The sequence below is a fragment of the Phodopus roborovskii genome, unplaced genomic scaffold (assembly GCF_943737965.1).
Source record: "Phodopus roborovskii unplaced genomic scaffold, PHOROB, whole genome shotgun sequence".
NCBI lineage: Eukaryota > Metazoa > Chordata > Mammalia > Rodentia > Cricetidae > Phodopus > Phodopus roborovskii.
Window position 1 is genome coordinate 17,050 of NW_026125287.1, and position 19,583 is coordinate 36,632.

The 19,583-nt window shown below is 40.3% G+C and overlaps 1 pseudogene; it reads right to left on the minus strand.

The window, feature by feature from the left end:
* LOC127234040 (mammalian ependymin-related protein 1-like) overlaps positions 1 to 16,973 on the minus strand; it is a 29,136-nt pseudogene extending 12,163 nt beyond the window's left edge.
* Between the last annotated feature and the right edge of the window lie 2,610 nt (positions 16,974 to 19,583).

Consider the following 19,583-nt stretch of genomic DNA (forward strand, 5'->3'; position numbering starts at 1 on the left):
GCAATTTACATTGACCAATAACACCTAATGAAATAGAAGCAGTTATCAAAAGTCTCAAAAAAAAAAAAAAAAGCCCAGGACCAGATGGCTTCAGTGCAGACTTGTACCAAAAACAGCCACTACCAATATTCCTCAAGGTGTTCCACACAATAGAAGCAGAGCAGTCATTGCCAAACGTTTTTTTACAAGGCTACAATTACCTTAGTACCCAAGCCACACAAAGATAGAACTAAGAAAGAGAACTACAGACCAATATCCCTCATGAACGTCCATGCAAAAATACTCAATAAAATATTGTCAAATCAAATCCAAGAACACATCAAAGAAATCATCTACCATGACCAAGTAGGCTTCATCCCGGGGTTCAGGGATGGTTCAACATATGAAAATCTATCAATGTAATCTACCACAGAAACAAATTGAAAAAGAAAAACCACATGATCATTTCACTAGATGCTGAAAAAGCCTTTGACAAAATCCAACACCCCTTCATTATTAAGGTATTGGAGAGATCAAGGGATAACAGGAACATTATTCAATATAATAAAAGCAATATACAGCAAACCAACAGCCAACATCAAACCAAATGGAGAGAAACTCAGTGTGATTCCTCTATAATTAGGAACAAGACAAAGCTGTCCAATTTCTCCATATCTCTTCAATATAGTACTTGAAGTCCTAGCTAGAGCAACAAGAAAACAAAAGGAGATTAAGGGAATAAAAATTGTAAAGAAAGAAGTCAAACTGTCACTATTTGCAGATGATATGATAGCTTACATAAGTGACCTGAAAAACTCTACTGGGGAACTCCTACAGCTAATAAACACCTTCAGCAAAGTGGCAGGATACAAGATTAACTCAAAAAAAAAAAAAAATCAGTAGCCCTACTATACACAGAAGGTAAAGGGGCTGAGAAAGAAATCAGAGAAACATTACCATTTATAATAGACACAAACAACATAAAATATCTTGGGGGGTAATGCTAACCAAACAAGCAAAAGACCTGTATAGTAAGAACTTTGAGCCTTTAAAGAAAGAAATTAAAGAAGATACCAGAAAATGGAAAGAGCTCCCATGCTCTTGGCTAAACAGGATCAACATAGTAAAAATGGCAATCTTCACAAGAGCAACCTACAGATTCAATGCAATTCCCATCAAAATCCCAGCACAATTCTTCACTGACCTTGAAAAAACAATACTCAACATCATATGGAAAAACAAAAGCCTCTGGATAGCCAAAACAACCATGTACAATAAAAGAACTTCCTGAGGCATCACCGTCCCCGACTTCAAGCTCTATTATATAGATATAGCCCTGAAAACCGTTGGTATGTGAGGAAAAATTGACAAGAGACCAATGGAATAGGATTGAAAACCCTGATATTAACCCACACACCTAGGAACACCAGATTTTTGACAGAGAAGCTAAAACTACACAATGAAAAAAGAAGGCATCTTCAACAAATGGTGCTGGGATAACTGGATGCTGACATGTAGAACCTCTAGATAGATCCATATCTATTGTCATGCACAAAACTTAAGTCCAAGTAGATCAAAGACCTCAACATAAATCCAGCCATACTGAATCTCTTAAAAGAGAAAGTGGGAGGTACTCTTGAAGGAATTGGTACAGAAGACATATTCCTGAACATAAGACCAGTAGCACAGACACTGAGATCAACATTTAATAAATGGGACCTTCTAAAATTGAAAAGCTTCTGTAAGGCAAAGGACACAGTCAACAAGACAAAACCATAGCCCACAGAATGGGAAAAGATATTCACCAACCCCACATCTGACAGAGGGCTGATTTCCAAAATATACAAAGAGCTCAAGAAGCTAGTTACCAAAACACCAAATAATCCAATTAAAAAAATGCTGTCTAGAACTGAAAAGAGAATGATCAATAGAGGAATTCAAAAAGGCTGAAAGACACTTAAGAAAGTGCTCAACATCCTTAGCTATCTCCACAAGGGAAGCAGTGATTCCTCATCTACTCAGATGTATATGATCACCTCAGACAAACTAAGTTAGAGGCAAGGGAGTGCACTGATATATATTTTCATTACAACATGACTTTGGCTTCTATGGAAGATATTGGTCAAATCTTGGATTTGTTTAACATATAATATACGAGATTAGTAATCTTCCGGCTCTCAGGAGGAAAGTCTAGCTACACATTTGTATTCTGGCATACATGAAGTGTGAGTTACACCCTACAGTAATTACAAGAGAAAAACACTTGCAAAATTCACTGTGGACTTTCTGCCAATCACATATAACTAAAAGAAAATTAGATTACTTAAGAATGCAGTCTGAAGTAAAGTTAAAGTATAATTTATGTGTGTGATGTAAGAAGCTATAGGTGACAGACCATGAATACTTGGACACTAGTTCAAAAGAGAAAAGAAATGCTCAAGAAAATGAAATGCTTTTCTTCCAAACTTTTGCTTGATGGACACTGGAAACATGTACAGATATTCTTTCATCTGATGGTAGACGAAGTATTTTTTTCCCTTGGGGCAATAGTTCAAGCTAGTTATAGACACTCAGAGGAATGGCCTCATTAGTACTGAGAAGTCCATGTTGCCATGAGGCATGGTGCTTTCTACAGCTATGGCACGGGGGGGGGGGGGGGGGGGGAGGAAGGAATTTGAGGCTGGGCTTGCAGTCAGCCATGCACTTTTAAGTAGGTAAGTGTCCTTTCCCATCAGACTGAAGTAGAAACTCTCTTTCCTTTCCTTTCTCCTCTCTCCCCCCCTCTCATACACACACACACACACACACACACACACACACACACACACACACTTTCAAAAAACATTTAATGAAACCCTAAGAACTGAAATTTTTTAATTTGAAATTGGAATGTGATTTAAATTTTTTATAGTGGTAGACATGGCCTAAACATCAAACTCAAGAATAAAGTGGGGAGTGGGGGTGAACTTCAAAATGTGGACAGAGGAAAACATTAACTAAACTCATAGCTGGAGAGATGACTCAGTTGATGAAATTTTTGCTGTGCAAGAATGAGGACCTGGGTTCAATTCCTAGCACCTGCCCTAAAAAGCTTATCCCAAGGGTGTGTTTGTAATTCCAATGCTGCGGAAGACAGGCAGGAGGGTCCCTAAAACTTTCTTGGTAGGCAATCTAGGCATATTGGAAAGATCCAGGTACAATGGTAGCAGACATTGTCTCAAAAATATATAGAAAGGAAGGGAGGGAAAGAGAGGGAGGGAAAGGAAGAGAAAGGGAGGGAGGGAAAGGGAGAGAAAGGGAGGAAGAGAAAGAGAGGAAGGGAGGGAAAGAGGAAGGGAAGGAGGAAGAGAGAGATTACGGAAGAACCCCAATGTTGATATCTATGTAGTATCTATGTATGTCTACCCACATGCATACATGTACACACCACAAAACTAAAGTTAGTTTGGTATAAAACTCTGCTTCTAGAGTTGAAGATACCATAAAATATTTAAGCAAAAGGATGGCTGTTATCCTTTGAATTTTGTGTACCTCTAGCTATCAGCGTACAGCAGTACCAAATAAATACTCTCAGACATTGACAATCTGTTACAGAAGTAAACAACCACAACACTCTCTATGGAAAAGTAACAAGAGATTCTTCAGTGAACTGAAACACGAATCAAAGTAGAATTCAGAGCAAGGGGAAACAGGCATGGAAGGCATGTCAGTGAACAACCGAAGTAACACAGCTCATCCTTCTCTTCCTGACAAAAGATTGTATGACCAAGCTCCTTAGATCCAAGAGCAAAAACAAACTACAAAAGCATCTCTGTGTTATGCCGAGTGAAGGAGTTGAACTTTCTTTCAACTATGGATTCAGGATGATGAAAGAGGAAAAATGACAAACTATCAAAGCACTTTAAATTTTTTCAACACATTATGTAGGATTTAAATAAGTATATACCTTGTTCAATAGGAACCATACTGATATTAGAAAAGCTGGAGCCCAAACTTCCTTTTTAAAATCCCTAGGGAGAGTTAAAAACCTCACAATGATGTATTGTCTAGGACTTCAATAGTGTATAGGCCAGACCCAGAGCTGGCAGGAGCACCACCATCCATAATAACACAGTGGACAGATAGAGGACATGGTTCTGAAATGGGAGTGTCCATGACCACAAAATATACTGCATAGCAGAGCCCAGCACACAACAGGGTATCTCCATGGCTGTTAGGGCTGTGGTAAGTCCTTCCTTCAGAATTCTTTGCTTCTGTGTGTAAGATCACTCCACTGTGTTCTTTCTTCTGAAATGGAACTTCCATCTTCTCACACTGGACTCCAGACTCACACTCTGGTAGCTCTGGTGAAGTTCAACTTCTTTCTCAGAAGGCAAATTTGCCTTTCTCCATCTGAAACCCATGATTCATCAGCAGTCTTACTTAGGTACTCCAAGCAGTAAGAGCTGAGATTCTAGGAGATTTGAGAGGTATCTCATCAAGATTGGAAGTGTATGGTTCAGAAGCTGTGAAGTCCATGATGGTTACAACCATTCCTACAAGTATTTACAAGCTCACATACATTATTAAAAAGAATTATGTGTTATTATCTATCCAAACTCACTTCAAGAAGGTGAAGGTGATGTCATGCTAGACAATTTGTTATATGATTCACCAAGTTAGCCGTGTTTTATCTACAGATTGGACTTCTTTTCTTTATAAGATCGATCAGTGAATTATTCACTGAAATGACCAATGTCCTTGTTAAACCAGCAGCCTTCCAGAGTCAATGGTGAGTTATCACCCTACTAACCATAGACAGCTTCACACCACAACAGTATGACGTCACCCTAGGTATGCCATTCTAACCATCTATTTCTTGTTTATAGTATCACAAATCACTACACATAATTAGATTCCTTATAGATATAATGTGAAAAGTTTGGCACTAATAGTCTACTGGTGGGAATATCTATATGAAAGGCAATTCAATAATTTATTGAAAGCTTCAAAAATATCAAGCCCATTCCTATTATTTGTCAAATGCAGGAACTTCTCAGTGTAAAATTTAAAATATTTAACATACATTGCATGAAAATATAAGGTTACATATTTTACTCTCAATTATAATAATTAAAAACAGAGGGTAAGGAAATGTGTTGGTCCCATGATAAGGGATCGCCTAAGTATATTACGTTCTGTCTCTAGCTAGTGGCTGATTATCATTTTATAGTATAAGAAACATAAACAATAACTTTTTAATTTTAAAAATTGCATTGCATACTTCCACTTCACTTTTTTGTTACAGGGCTGAGGATTCAGCACATGTAATATAGGCTTTCCAAACTGAACTAGGCTTTCCTTTGCCTTACATTTTTACATTTAAAATGTAAATATAGGAATAGAAAAAACTGGGAAGCACATGTGTCAGGGTTGTGAATTCTTGTTGAGTGAGTGAACCTCATTTTATTTTCTTTCACTGCTGTCTAGATTTTTCTTTCATGAACATGTATAATGCCAATAATACAAAGGTTATGTATAAAACAATCCATGTAATGTATGTATTTATTATCACATTTGTACTTGACTCATATTTATTGAAACTTACTCTTTGCTGAGAACTTCTTAGTACAGGGGATCTAATCCTATATCAGACTAAACATGTATCCTCTCACTTCCAGAAGAGAGGTATCATGAAGGCCAGGCAACTTAACTGAGAAGACAAAGACAGACCACATAGTAGCCTGAGGAAACAAGTATGTGATGTGATGGAGAGGGCCTGTTGGGGAGTGTTGTGCCGGGTGATTATAGACTTCTGTAAGGGTATAGTTGGCTGAATTCTGAAACAAAGGAGGAGCCAGGACCTCCAAGATGACAGAATGGCCTAGTCAGTCTGGGTGAGCTTGAACATGTGCTACATATGAAAAGTAGTTAATGATAACACATTGTATAATACAGGATGCATCCAGTGTGCAGTGTTAAAAACTCCTGAGATATTCAGGTGGCATGGTAGTAAATGTGCTACATGAGACATTTTGGACAATTTTCACTATTGTCTTTCTGTTTGTCTGTTTTACATAAACTTCTATCATGAGGATATAGTGTCATTATCATTTCCTTACTGGCTTGTTCAAATTATTTTAGTCAGCTTCTACTTAAGATGCTGGAGAAATAGCAAAATGAGGCAGAAACCCCTGATCTTCGGGTGAGACAAGGCTGATGAGAGAACATCAAAAATAATAAATATTTTAGGTAATGGTAAATACCTTGACTGTGTAAGGTGAGGTGAGTATAGGAGGATGCTGAGAGGGGAGAGAAGACATTTGAGATTGGAGTCATTCTGGAGGAAAAAGACTTTCTAAGTAAGTGGTAATGACCATTACATGTTCCAAACAGATGAACATGCTGAGACCATGGGCTGGCACCAAAAGCAAAGATGTAGAGGGATCAGGGAGCAGATTCCACATGGACATCTATGAATAGGGGCATTGAATCTAAGGCAGATGCCATTTCAGGACACAGCATGTATGTGAACATAATCACTTAGCTTGTCATGCTTGAAAACATACTAAAGGAGGCCAGAGCAAAAGTATAGGTATAACAGAAGGATATTACAAAAAATCAGATAAGAGTGAGCAATGGTTGAGACTAGGATAACAGAGAAGATGTGATCACATTCTGGGTATCTTTTCAAATTATAATCAGTTGGATTCATATCATGCCCCTTTGGCAAGCAAGTACTCAAGGAAGAAGAGAAGGATGACTGCATGGGTTTATGCAGACCAACCAGAGCTGTTGACCTAAGATAAAGGAGGACATTTAGTTTATATGTGTTTGTTTCTTTGGTTTGGATTGTTTTTGGTTAGTTTGATTATATGCAGAGTAAACACTTATTTTAGAGATGCTGAGTTCAGAATGAACATAAATTACAAAGGAGGATGTCATCTAGTTAGCTGAATCCATGAGTGGTGATGTCAGGAGAGATCTCTGGACAGGAACTAAAAAACATGGACAACCCTCATGAAAAGGTGACATTTAAAATCATGACTTACATGAAATCACCAAGACAGAGGGTTTAGACAAAAAGTAAAGAGGTGGAATGCCCAACCATGGATCCTTACATCAGTAACAGTGTAGAGAGCAAGAGCAAAGCAGAGTAAGGAGGTGAAATGAGGCTGTTTGGGGGATGGCTGCGATAGGAAAGTGTTCACTCTGCAAGCATGAGGACCTGCAGCACGCACATACAATCTGGCCCTGTTGGCACACTAGGAAAGCAATGTGTTGAAAGCCAAGTAGAAGAGGCACATCTAGATGGTGAGTGGGTTCTGATTAGGAGAATCAAGCCTGATGAAAGAAGATATGAGGGGAGTCTGGAACTCCTGGTCCTTCCAAGAGCATTCTCCATGGATCAGTGTGACAACAGTTTGATTGGAAGACTTTGAGAAGCATAGCAGGACAGAGATTGGACTTAGTGTGAGATATGCTGCTTTAAATAGAAGGGGTTAATATTCTTGAACTCCAAGGTCTCTAGACCCTCTTGAAGCAAACTCCAATTCTTCCAAGAAAGTATCATTTTTTTTTTTTGAGAAAACATCAACATTGAAAATCAACATGGTGTATCCCGTGAGACTCAAAATACCACAAGCAGTCCATTTTCCTGAGCCTATTAACTATCTCTAGCCTTCAGTGATGAAGAGGTGGAGCACAGGTCAAGGGAGGGGTCGTGCTCAAGCTTTAAAGTCATGACTTCTTAAAATGAAAATCCAATCCATGCAGAACAGGGTTCATGCCAGTCTACCTCCCTAAGACTTACAGATACTCTCTGTGGGCCTGTAATAATACCAGGTTTATAAGTTCAAAATAAAAAAAATATACAGGGAAAATGTAACTTGCCTTTCCTCTTCCCCTGCTTGGACAATAGAGACTAATAATGTCTTTAAAAATGAGGTTCAAGAGTAGATTTCTGCAAGGCTACTCTGGGGGACTGAGCCTCACTTTGGGAAGGGAACTCCCTAGCTGTGCAATTTGTCTTTAATGCATCTAAGGATGAGGTCTTCATTCACTATGTGAGAAGGGAGCCACAAACTTGATAGGGTCAAGAGGAGAATGCACTTTGTTGGGTTAAATTAGAAATGGGAAGGACCCATTGACATATTTTCATGGATAAGGATTGGAAATTTACAGACAAAGCTCTATGGATGAATGCATGAGAGTGTGCCTGTATGTGTGTATATGAGGTGTGAATGTATGTGTGAGTATGTGTATTAAGACCCTTGTTTTTTCCACTAAGCAAGGGTGAGAGCAATCAGCACAATTAGACTACAGATTTGAACTTCTAAGTGTTTTTCTCCAGTATCAGTAACCAGGACTACTTGAGAAACAGTTTATTCCAGGAGAAATTCAGATGACTGTGTAATATCTTACTGTGCATCAAAAAAATAAGAAATGTTCTAAAGACTATCAAAGCCAACTGGAAGAGGCTCCTCTGGCACACTGGAGAAGCAAAACAAACAGAATACAATGAGATCCTTGAGTCTTACTGAAACAAATAGTAAGTTTATAGTTTGATGAAGACGTGGAATGAAAATGTTGCAAAAATATCTTCCCATAAAGTGACTTATCAATTATAAAGCAAAAAGGTGTCACTTTATGATGAAGTAATGTGACAGACAACATTACGCAACAAGAGTGATCATACAGGTATAATATGAACAGTGTGAGTTCTAAGACACCTCTTGCTGAGGAACTTGAACATAAGTATTAGGCAACAAAACACCATGACAGTAATCTTCAAATGAACCAGCTTCAGGAAAGACCTAGGGAAATGTTCTAGACAGAAAAGGATCAAAGACTCAACACCTCAATGTCACGCTTAAACTGAATTCTTTTGCTATAAACAGCACATGGAAGTTAACCAACAAAACCTGGAGGCACCTGAGTTTCAGATGGTAAAATTGAGCCAGTGTTGACTTTCTGATTCATGATTGTATTTGAAGGCACAGAGAAGGCCCCTGCTTGTAGGAAACACACAGTAGAGTGTCTGAAGAACATGAGCATATTTGGTTGCCAATGCACTCCCAGTAGTTTATGGATTAAAAGAAAAACCTCTTTTGTACAATAAATATAAATAGGAGATAATTTCAAAGTAAAGTGAGATAATGTGTTTGGGAAAGAATCATTATCTTCATTCTCAAACACACAAGAATTGATCTTGAAGGAGCTTTTCCTGTAAGTGAGCTGTTCAATTCTTATGATAATGGAGTAGCAGGGAAGACAAGTGGCTTCTCCCCTAACAGCAGAACACTGAATGGCCACTTTTTCTTTTGTTCATGAGGACAAGATTAAATGAAAAGGAGGAGGAGAGAGTGAAGCATAAATTTACACAAAAGGACAGGATGAGAAAAGTTTTAGGATCTGTATCAAGTTTGCCACAACCTGGTAGCAGCAATCAGCTCGATGTAACAGAAGCATCAATATGCTTTCATGATATTGGCAATTCTTTATCTCCTAAACAAAAGTACTTAGAAACTAGGCATTATTCAAATTAAATGATCCATACCTCATGCTATCTAACATCATTTCCTCCCAGTTTCCAATACATTCAACCAGTCTCATTTTTTACAACAGAGAAGATAAATGCTATTCTGTTCTCTGGGAACAACTAAGACAGATACGAATTAATCACAACTTGAATGGGAATCCATTTGCTACTCCAACTGTGATACACTTTTCATCACTTATAAATAAAATTTTCCAATGTAATATGTTAGATCAATCCCTGAGCAGTCTATTGTAATATATAATATTACATGCGTTTTTATTCAATGCCTCTCTGCATGTGTATGTAGAGTCATTAATCCCAACACCGAAACTATGATTTGTAAGCAACAGCATGTTATTGATGTCCAGCAGGATTCATTCGTGCCTACTTTGTTTCCCCTACATAAAGATCACCATATTGACTGAATTATAAAAAGAGACTGCTTTTCCTTCAGCCTTCTCAATATAATCCCCATGAGTTTAATCCAATAATCAGAAGAAAAAGTTGGAACTAGAAAACAAAATAGTATCAATTACTAACATTTCCCATTCTTGATTCAGGCTTGTCTTATCTGAAGCTCATAAAGTAGTTTAATCTTTTCCATCATCTCAGGGAACAGAGATCCTGGAAAATTCTAGTCATTCCCCAGTAACTATCACTGGGATTTTCTTTAACTATCTGGATGGGGAAGGCGGCTCTTAAGAAGTTGATCCAATTCTAAACTTATGTCTCAACCTACTAGTAAATACAAAGAAACAATGCCATATTTTCTTCAAATACATCTGGTTGCTTGGCCACACTGCTGTTATTTGAAACCATTTTGAGTTTGTACCAACAAATCTATATTTAATGAATCTAAAATGTATTTATGCACTAAACACTCTTTTCTGCACTTGACTTAGGATAAAGACAGTACTATGGGAGAGAACCTGGCTGAAAAAAACTGGGAAGAAATAGAATGCAACTGCCTTCTACAAGCCACACCATAAAACCATCACATGATGGGAAATGGGAATGCATCATAAGGACAAGCTGTGACTTATACATAAACCATGTGTCTAAAATCCACTCATTAGTTATGAAGTTCTGAAGGAGAGATTTCCTGACTTAGGCTTGAATGGTGGCAACCTGTGTTCTACTCAGAATAGAAGGAGTCCATATCAGTAGAAGGGATAACAGGGAGTACCAAGAAAGCATCACAACTGTGAAAATAAATGCACTGTTTCATTCTTCAACTTCACCTGTATCTCAGTTGGAATTTGTGTTGCTGTGATAAAACACCAAATGCAACATGAAGAGGGAAGGATTTATTTCAGTTTATGGCTTATAGTCCATCATCCAGGGAATTGAGGGTAGGAACCTGGAAGCAAAAAGTGGAACAGAGGCCATGGAATGAGTACCGCTTAGTAGCTTATTCCCTCGGGCTTGCTCAACCCACTTTCTTGTTCTACCCAAGACTACCTGCCTCATGGGTGGCTCAGTCTTTAGTGGGCTAGGCCCTCCTCTATCAATAATTAAATCCAGAGAATGTCCTACAGACTTACCTATGGGCCAATTTGGTGTGTGTTCGGGGAGTCATTATATCAACTGAGGTTCCCTCTTCTCAAATGACTTTAGCTTGTGTCAAGTTGAGAAACCTAGCTAGCATGACTGCCATTTGTCAACTTGACACACAAACATACCACTGTTCAACTATGACCTTACTCATTTGTCCCCAAGATGTCATATTAGTAGTAATATCATAATATAAAACATCCAACTTTAAAAAGTTCCACAGACTTCAAAACTGTTTTAAAACTCAAAGTTCCAAGCATCTCTAAAATTCCAAAGTCTCCGTAAAATTCCAAACTGCCAGCTCAAACAAAACAAAACAAACAAAGAAACAAACAAAACAAAAACACCTTATTTCAGAAAAGGGAAGTCAGGACACATTTATAACAGATTAAAGCAAAACCAAAGTGCAACAACATAAAAAGCTCAGTGTGAACATGATTTTCATGGTTTCCTGGGTTCCAATGGCTCCATGTCCCCTTCTGCCATTGACATCACACACAGCCCATTTAATAGGTTCTGGCAACCTCTACTCAACAAATGCAGCCACCCCATGGCACTGACACCTCCAAAATACTGCTGCAAGTGGGCTGCACCTTCACCAGCAGGACTCAAGGACTCAGTCTCTGTTACATAGCGGCAAGCCTCATCTTTTCTCCATGATCTCTTTAGTCTGGAGGTTCTACTGTAACTGGAGCTGAACCTTCACCAGTGGCCTCTCATAAGATATAACTGCTCTCCATAACCTCTTGATACCTTCCCAACCAGTAAAACCTGAGAAACTCTTATACATTGGTAAGTTGTGCAGCCAGCTTGAGGTACAACCCTCTGGACCACCACTTCTGTGTGCTGAACCTCAAGAGACACTTTCCAGGAAAATTTCCCTTAAAGATGCCAGTCTGTTCTTAATCACAGCTGATTTCCCAGCCTCAGCTGACCAGAATAAATTGTACTAGCAAAGCAAAATTTCCACTTTAGTTGCTATTAATTCAAAATATTGAACAGCCACAGAGTCTTTAAGGGACTCTGAAACTCTCCTCTAAAAATTTCACAAGTCAGGCCTCTATTGTCTATACTGCTCTATACATTTAATGTTTTCAGTTTCCACAATAGTTCATGAAGCTCTCAGCACCCAATAGCTCTTCCATTCCTAAGTTCAAAAGCCACCACAGTCCTCCCAAAAATATATGGTCAGGTCTGCCTCAGCAATACCTTCCTCCTGGTATAAATTTCTATCTTAGTTAAGGTTTCTCTTACTGTCACAAAAGAGCATGACCAAAAGCAACTTGTAGAGGAAAGGATTGTTTGATCTTACATTTCCAAATCACAGTATGTCATCAAAGTCAGAGTCAGAACTCAAGGAAGGAACTTGACAGCAGGGAAATCAAGCAGCAGACATGGAAGAAATGAATTACTGGCTTGCTCCCCATGGTTTTCTCAACCCGACTACTATGCCACCCAAGATCAACTGCTCACATATAGTGCTGCCCCAAGTGACCTGGGCCCTCCCACATCAATTAAAAAAAAAAAAGATGTCCCACAGGTCATTTTACTATGGGAGTGTTCTCAGTTGAGTTTCCCTCTTCCCAAATAATATCAGCTTGTGTCAAGTGCACAAAAAAAAAAAAAAAAAAAAAACTATTCCACACAACCTGATAATTGCTAAATATTATTCTGGGATGAAACATTTATTTGTGGTTTAAAAAAAAAAACTCATTGTTGTGCATGAAAACTGAGCCTAGAACAATCACCAGGCTTTTGTTCATGTATTTGATCCAACTCTTTGCTCATCTCTTCCTAATCATAATTTGGCTCCTCACATAATTTTGAATTCAAGGAGAGAATGATCTAGTCCATCTCTGTGGATTTGAGATGACTGGTCTTTCTGCCAGCTATAAAACTTGCTGAAATATAATTCAGCATTTGAGTCTGTGCACTGAGTCAATTCCCTGAGGGCAGATACTCATTTGTGCTGCTAAATTGAGTGTGTAAGTTCAAAGGGGCTGACAGTGAATCTCTAGAAAATGGAAAACTAAATCCACAAAGATGATGATGGTGGGTGGTTAGTAAACCCTATGACCACTCACTACACACCTTCTCAGCGCTATGAGATGAGACAATGCTTCATATATTTTAGCTTATTGAATCATCACAGCCTTCTAATAAACTAATTGCTAAAAGTATCCCCGTTTTGTAAAAGAATAAGCCATGTCCCATAGGGCTACAGAAATTTACAAAAGCTCACTTTGAGAAATGAGATTCAGGACTCAGTCTATCTGAATATACAGCCAAATTTCTTAAATAGTTAAAAGTACTCTGTGGGTAAGAATGAACTCTATCTTCTTCTGGTCACACTGCTGAGCATGGGCAGTGTGAACTCTGGCTATCCTATGCCACGAAATTTCCACCCGGTTCTGCAGCCACCTCAGAGTCCTCAAACACACAAGACTTATATTAATTATGAAACTCCTGGCCGTTGGCTAGAACTTCTTATTGGCTATCTCTGTCTTAATTACTAACCCATTTCTATCAATCCATGTATTGCCATGTGGTTTATCTGGTACTGCCCAGCATGGTGTAACTCCACCAGCATGGTGTAACTCCACCAGCAGCCTACATAGTGATGGGCTCTGCCTACACTTCCCAGAATCCTCATCTCCTAGACCTGCCTATCATGCTGCCCTATTGGCCACAGAGTTTTATTCATCAACCAATAAGATAAACCACTCCCCATCATCATACCTACTCACCAACAAACAACCATTGCATAGTTTTCATAAATACACTGAGAGAGTAGTGGTCCACCCTCACCCTGAGTGGGAAGAGCAATCCCTGTCCTGAACCACCAGTTGGCTTCAGGTGCCAATAGTGGTAACTTGCTTGACTTCTCTCTCTCCCTTCACATCCTGTTACCTTTGATCTCTTATATATCACTATCTCTCTAATACTTCCCTAACATAACCTCCTGTCCCAGTTTTCCCCATGTCTGAAGCCACTATAAAACTCTTTAGTTCTACACTCATTCCACATTGCTCTGATTTCTGTAAACCTCTTCAGGATGAAATCTCATTCATGAATCCAGTGACAATTATGCCACCTAGTAATGCCATTTCATTGTTCAAATTCCTTCAGCATGACCTCCACCACCCTGTGCCTTCATTTCTCAGAGTGACTGGTTGCTGGCCTCAAAATATACTTGGGCCTGCTTATAAACTCCAAGATGACAGCATATCATGCACAGAGTACATACATACATACGCCCTCTGACAAAATACTTTCTGTATGTAACCCTGGTAGATCCACTTAGGTTTTGTGGAACCATTAAATGGGTATATGACCTTTTCCCAAAGGCCATGGTTATGTGCCATCATAGCTGTATTCATCATACATCTTCTAATCAACCCTCCATCTTACCACACAAGCATAATTAATTTATAAGACTCCACCCTCAGACTATTACCTCCCTTCAAATCAAGACCTATTCCATTGGTAATTGACACAGTGTTTGCCCTGAACAAAAACGTACCAGATGAAGAGTGGATGAAGATGTATGAACCTAGTATATTATGGACGCAAGAATCCATACAGTTTCCTTAAGCCTTGGTTGTGTGATAGAAGGAAAGTCTGCCAAGCTCCCTAGGTCTTAGTGTCTCTATGTGGAATGGAAATCATAAAATCTACCCTATGATGTTGGGACATCTAAACAAAAGTATATGAAATATTCAAAGTTTCAGCACTATATAACACATTCAAATTATAAATATCATTATGTCCCTGAAGACCCAATGAAAAACATTCATTGTTCTTGAAAGTTTTTACACACATGTTCTGAATCATCCATAAAGACACTGCTGTGTCACATCTTTATCCAACAAGAATTGGATCCAGGATTTCAGGATCCAGGATCTCTGTGGATAGCAAAACCATGGATGCTCTTGTCCTTGATCTAAGAATTACAAACAAACAAAAAAACAACAAAAACAAATAAACAAACAAAAAATATCCAGGCAGCCTACAAATACACTTCCATATATTCTTGGTTACTTACAATAATGAATATATAAATAATATAAATGTTATGCAAGGCAGAGTCATTGTTTAAAGAAAAATGACAAGAAAATAGTATATATGTGCTCAGTATGTGGAATGTGATTTCACCTGTTTACTGTCCACGATTGGCTGAAACTCCAAAGTAGAATCCAAAAGTAAGATGGGTCTCCTGCATTTGGTAATTCTTATACTCTAAGAAGATGGTTTAGAAGGCTCAGTCTTTTCCATATTTTAGCCAAGAAGACAATCACTTCAGGGGTAAATGCTTCCGGATAAAATGATTTTACCAAGCTTTGTTCTGTGCTAGAAACTAATGGCTTCCATTTACACCAATCTTACTGCCCACTGCAGCCTTACACTGTGGTCATTCCTCATACCTCCCTGTGGCACAAATGCCACGAGGAGATGGCAGCATGCCCACATGAAGCACACTGGGAGATAGCAGAGGGCGGAGGCAGGGAGACAGGTGGTGATCTTAAATTAGAAACTGGGTCTTAAAGGGGTCAGAAAGAAGGTGACATCCTAGAAAAAGTGTGTCCTCTGTCGCCACAAAATGGAAAGCTAAACTGGTTACCACATGTTTGTGTACATGTGTGTATGTGAGCATGTGTATGAGCACGTGGGTGATAACATGCCCTTCCATTTTGTATTTGGTGCTAGTTAAGAACAAGGAACAACTAAAAAATTGACAAGAGAAGGGGATAGGTAAATGAGGGGTGAAGGTGATAGTAATTGTATCTAATTGGAGTTTTGAGGTGGCAGTACATGCGCTCTAACGGAAGTTTTAAGGTGGCAGTGCATGAACTATATTGGAAGTTTTAAGGTGGTAGTTAGTACATAAATAAGCTCTAATGAAAGTTTTAAGGTGACATTATATGTGCTTTAATGGGAGTTTTAACTAGATTTACAACGGAAAAAATCTTCAGAGTTTGAACAAACCAAAAATAAAAAAAGGTTAATACTGTAATGGGGTAATGAGTTTGTGTGCGACTTTTTAAAAATTATTTCCCCACTCCTTTTACAGTGTTGTCCTATGAGCCAATGGTAGAAGGAAGGAGAGAACCAACTTAGTAAGTTGTCCTCTGTCTTCCACATGGGTGGGCGCGCGCGCGCGCGCGCGCGCACACACACACACACACACACACACACACACACACACAATTCTTAATTGTAAAAATAAAATTGTTAGAGAAGATTTTGTGTCTCCCTTGTAAGTGACTTTTAGAAAAAAACACTCCCTGACTCCCTGGGCAGCAGGGGGCTCCAGGTGCCAGGAGCCTGACACAGCAGTAAAAACTGGGGCTAACTTGGATATAGGGTAGCTGGCTGTTCCATCTTGCCCTCGGTGAGCCCTTTCTTTGCTGCTTCTGCTTCTTTGGGCAGACCACGCCACCCCCAAGAGCCCCTGTAAAGTTCTTGGGGGTAGGGAGGAACAGGGAGTGGCTGGAGGTCTAGCTGGGGAGCCAAGCACCTTTGACCTGGCGTTCTCCTGACGCCATCATGCTCTTATGCGCCTACCTCTTGCAGGGGATCAGCGCCTTCCTCTCGTCCAGCACCCGCACGCGCTGGTTGAGCCCATCGTAGGACAGCAGGGCGCGGCTGTTGTGCCCGCTCCTCTGCTGGTACAGAACCTGGCGTCCCTCCCACTGCTGGGGCGCCTCGCACGGCTGCGGGGTCCCCTGTGAGTGCGCTGTCCCCAGGCCGCACAGGCCGCATAGCGCCCAGACCCAGAGGCCACCCAACAGCCAGGCGCCCTGAGGTCGCTGGACCACCCGGCAGGGAACGTGTGCTCGTATCGCCATCCGCAGCCCCGGAGTCAGCTGAGCCAAAGAGGTCGCCCGAACCTCGGAGTGAGCGTGAGCGTGCTGCGCTTTCTCTCCGTGCTGGGCGGAAGGTGAACTCCGGAATGCAGAACTGGGACGCGCTGGCCTCTCCCGGTTTTCTGTACTGAGGTTTAAGACCCTGGCTTGGGAAAGCCGCGTGAATCGCCTGGGAGCCTTTTTTGCCCTGGCGGTTGCTTACTAAAGCTTATTTTCACTGCTCTCTGCTGCCAACAGGAAACGCAGCGGCAGTGATGCCACCTAGCATCCTGCAGGGCACCGCGATTTCAAGGGTTTGGGGCGGCGAGGAGGGAATGTGCTGAAAAGGGACACATTTCTCCAAGAAATGTAGCATTCAACCTGCAAACCTTCACTGGGGCGATTTTAAGGGATCCAGGAAAAGCAGAAGTGCAGCACTTTCCCTGGCTGTTGTACTTGTTTCTTGGCAAAATTTCGACTTGTGTTTGTTTCCTAAAACAAATTTAACGTGTCATGATGAGTCCTGAAGAAATACGGTTGTGGTCTCTGGGAAATTCTCAGTCTCAGGCCTTTTACAATGCCTCGAAGTCACAATTCAGTGAAACTTCTCTCTCTGTCCATACATGGCAAAGCTTCAAGTCTGGAGGTTTATGTGTCTTAGGGTTTACATCTTTGTGAATAAGTTTGGATTATATTTAAGACATGTTAGGATTAATATTATGCAATCAAGACAAGATGAAGCAGTTTACTCTTAAAGACCCTTGCTTTACAATTTTATTTACATTTGTATTTAATCGCAAACATGAAAAACAATGAGCCAGTAGGAAGTGGTTGAGGGTGTTCCTTAGTGGGGGGCAAGAGAACAATAGGTTCAGAACTGGAGTTCAAGCATTAGAAGGGCATTCTGGAGCCCCATCACTTAGGGCCTTAAAATCTGTTAAGTGTTTCTGTTATTAGTATTGAGGACTGTGGGAGCCACCAGCCCAGAAAAGGACGGGAGGAGCATCCTAGGGGACATGCCTTAGAAAGCTTGCTCAGGTGCCACAGGAAAAATATGCAGGTCCAAACAGAGTGGCAAGGAGCAGGGGAAGAGGCTGCTATATGTAATACATGACACAGAATCTAGCTGACTTAAGGAAATAGGGATGGGTAGTGTGGGAGACAGTTTGGAAATAAAGAGCAAGATTTCAGCCCTAAGTTTCAAAAGTGCCAAGGGTGGATTAGAGTGGAGAGTTAAGAGTGAGAGGGCTGAGGGCACAATGCTGGAGAGCAGCAGGCATTTAGGAGGAGAGAGAAGTGAGCACAGAGAGACCAAAATGGAGTCACTCAGAGAAGCACTTAGCTAGGGGGACAATGGCTTTAGTGCTAAAGCTAGGATCACTGACATTTTAGAGAGCAGAAAGAACATTTAGAAAGCTTTCTGAGTCCTTCCATGTCTGTCTGTATCACACAGTCTGTAAAATACAAGGGACAGACCAGAGTGGGCCTGATAGGGTTACAAACAGCATTGAAGACAGCTTCCCCCAGGCTGAGGGGGTGAACTTGGGGTGAGCACTACCCTTCAGCCCCAAATACCTGTCTTAACATTGCCGTTTGCTTGTTTTCTTTCAGTGTTGGGATGAACCTAGGGCTGCCTCCATCCATGCTAGGTCAGTGTTCTACCTCTGAACTATATTCCTAGCCCTCTCTTTATTAAAGAATAAGAAATCAGAGAGTCCATGAAACTTTGAAGTGAGGTGGTGAGGGGCCTGAGTAGTTAAATATGCAACAAGTTCAAATTGGTTGCCTAAGAGGGAGCCTTCTCCAAGATTGCCCTCCCCTGACAGCTCACAGGAAAGTGGATGGAAGTTTTGCTCTCTCTCTTGTTCCCATTAGGAAGTTAATCTGAAAAAAAAATCTTTGTTGCTCAGTAAGGGGTTTAGACTTGGGTTTCACGACTGGAAAAGGCTTGAGATGTCATTTTGGCCACCCAGTCTGCTTGATGTTTTCTTGGCTTGGTTTGGCATCTTTGGAAGTTGAGACCTTGTCTGCAGGAAAGCAGAATGCCTATTTCAGACAGCCTAGAGGCACTCTGGGCAGCTTCCAAATAGTATCAGAACTCTTGGGTGAATTATTTTCTTGAAAGTGCTTGTCCCCATACTTTACCCAATAAAGAGGACAAGAGCAGTTGTGTTTTGTTTTGTTCCATTTTGCCCAGCCTTATTGTCTCAGCTTTGGAGAGGCAAAGGAGCTTCCCTTAAACCTGGATTTCAAGTTCAACCATAGCTTTAACGATTAATGTTCAGACAACATGTTTTCTTACTGTTAGTGATGACAGCAAATTTACACCAAAAGCCTTGCCACCTGGTTGCCAGATATTTGATATGAACTTGTCAGCAACACCTCTCTTCTGGGAATAGTGAGTACAGTGTTGATTCTGTTGCCTCTTTCTTGTGCAAAAAAAGAGGAAAAGTAAACATGTGCACTTGCTTTCCAAAGCTAGTGGATTCTTAAGGAAAAAAAAAAAAAAACATAGTCTGCAATTTATCAAAGACCACCAGGCTGTTGTTGCATTGGGGAAATCTTTCAAAATGTGTTGTCTCAAGTTGTTTTCTCCTGGTTTCCACTCATGGTGGGCTCAGGAATTAGTATTTTGAGAAAGGAAGCAAGCAGAGAAACTTCTCCAACCAAAGATGCTCCTGCAC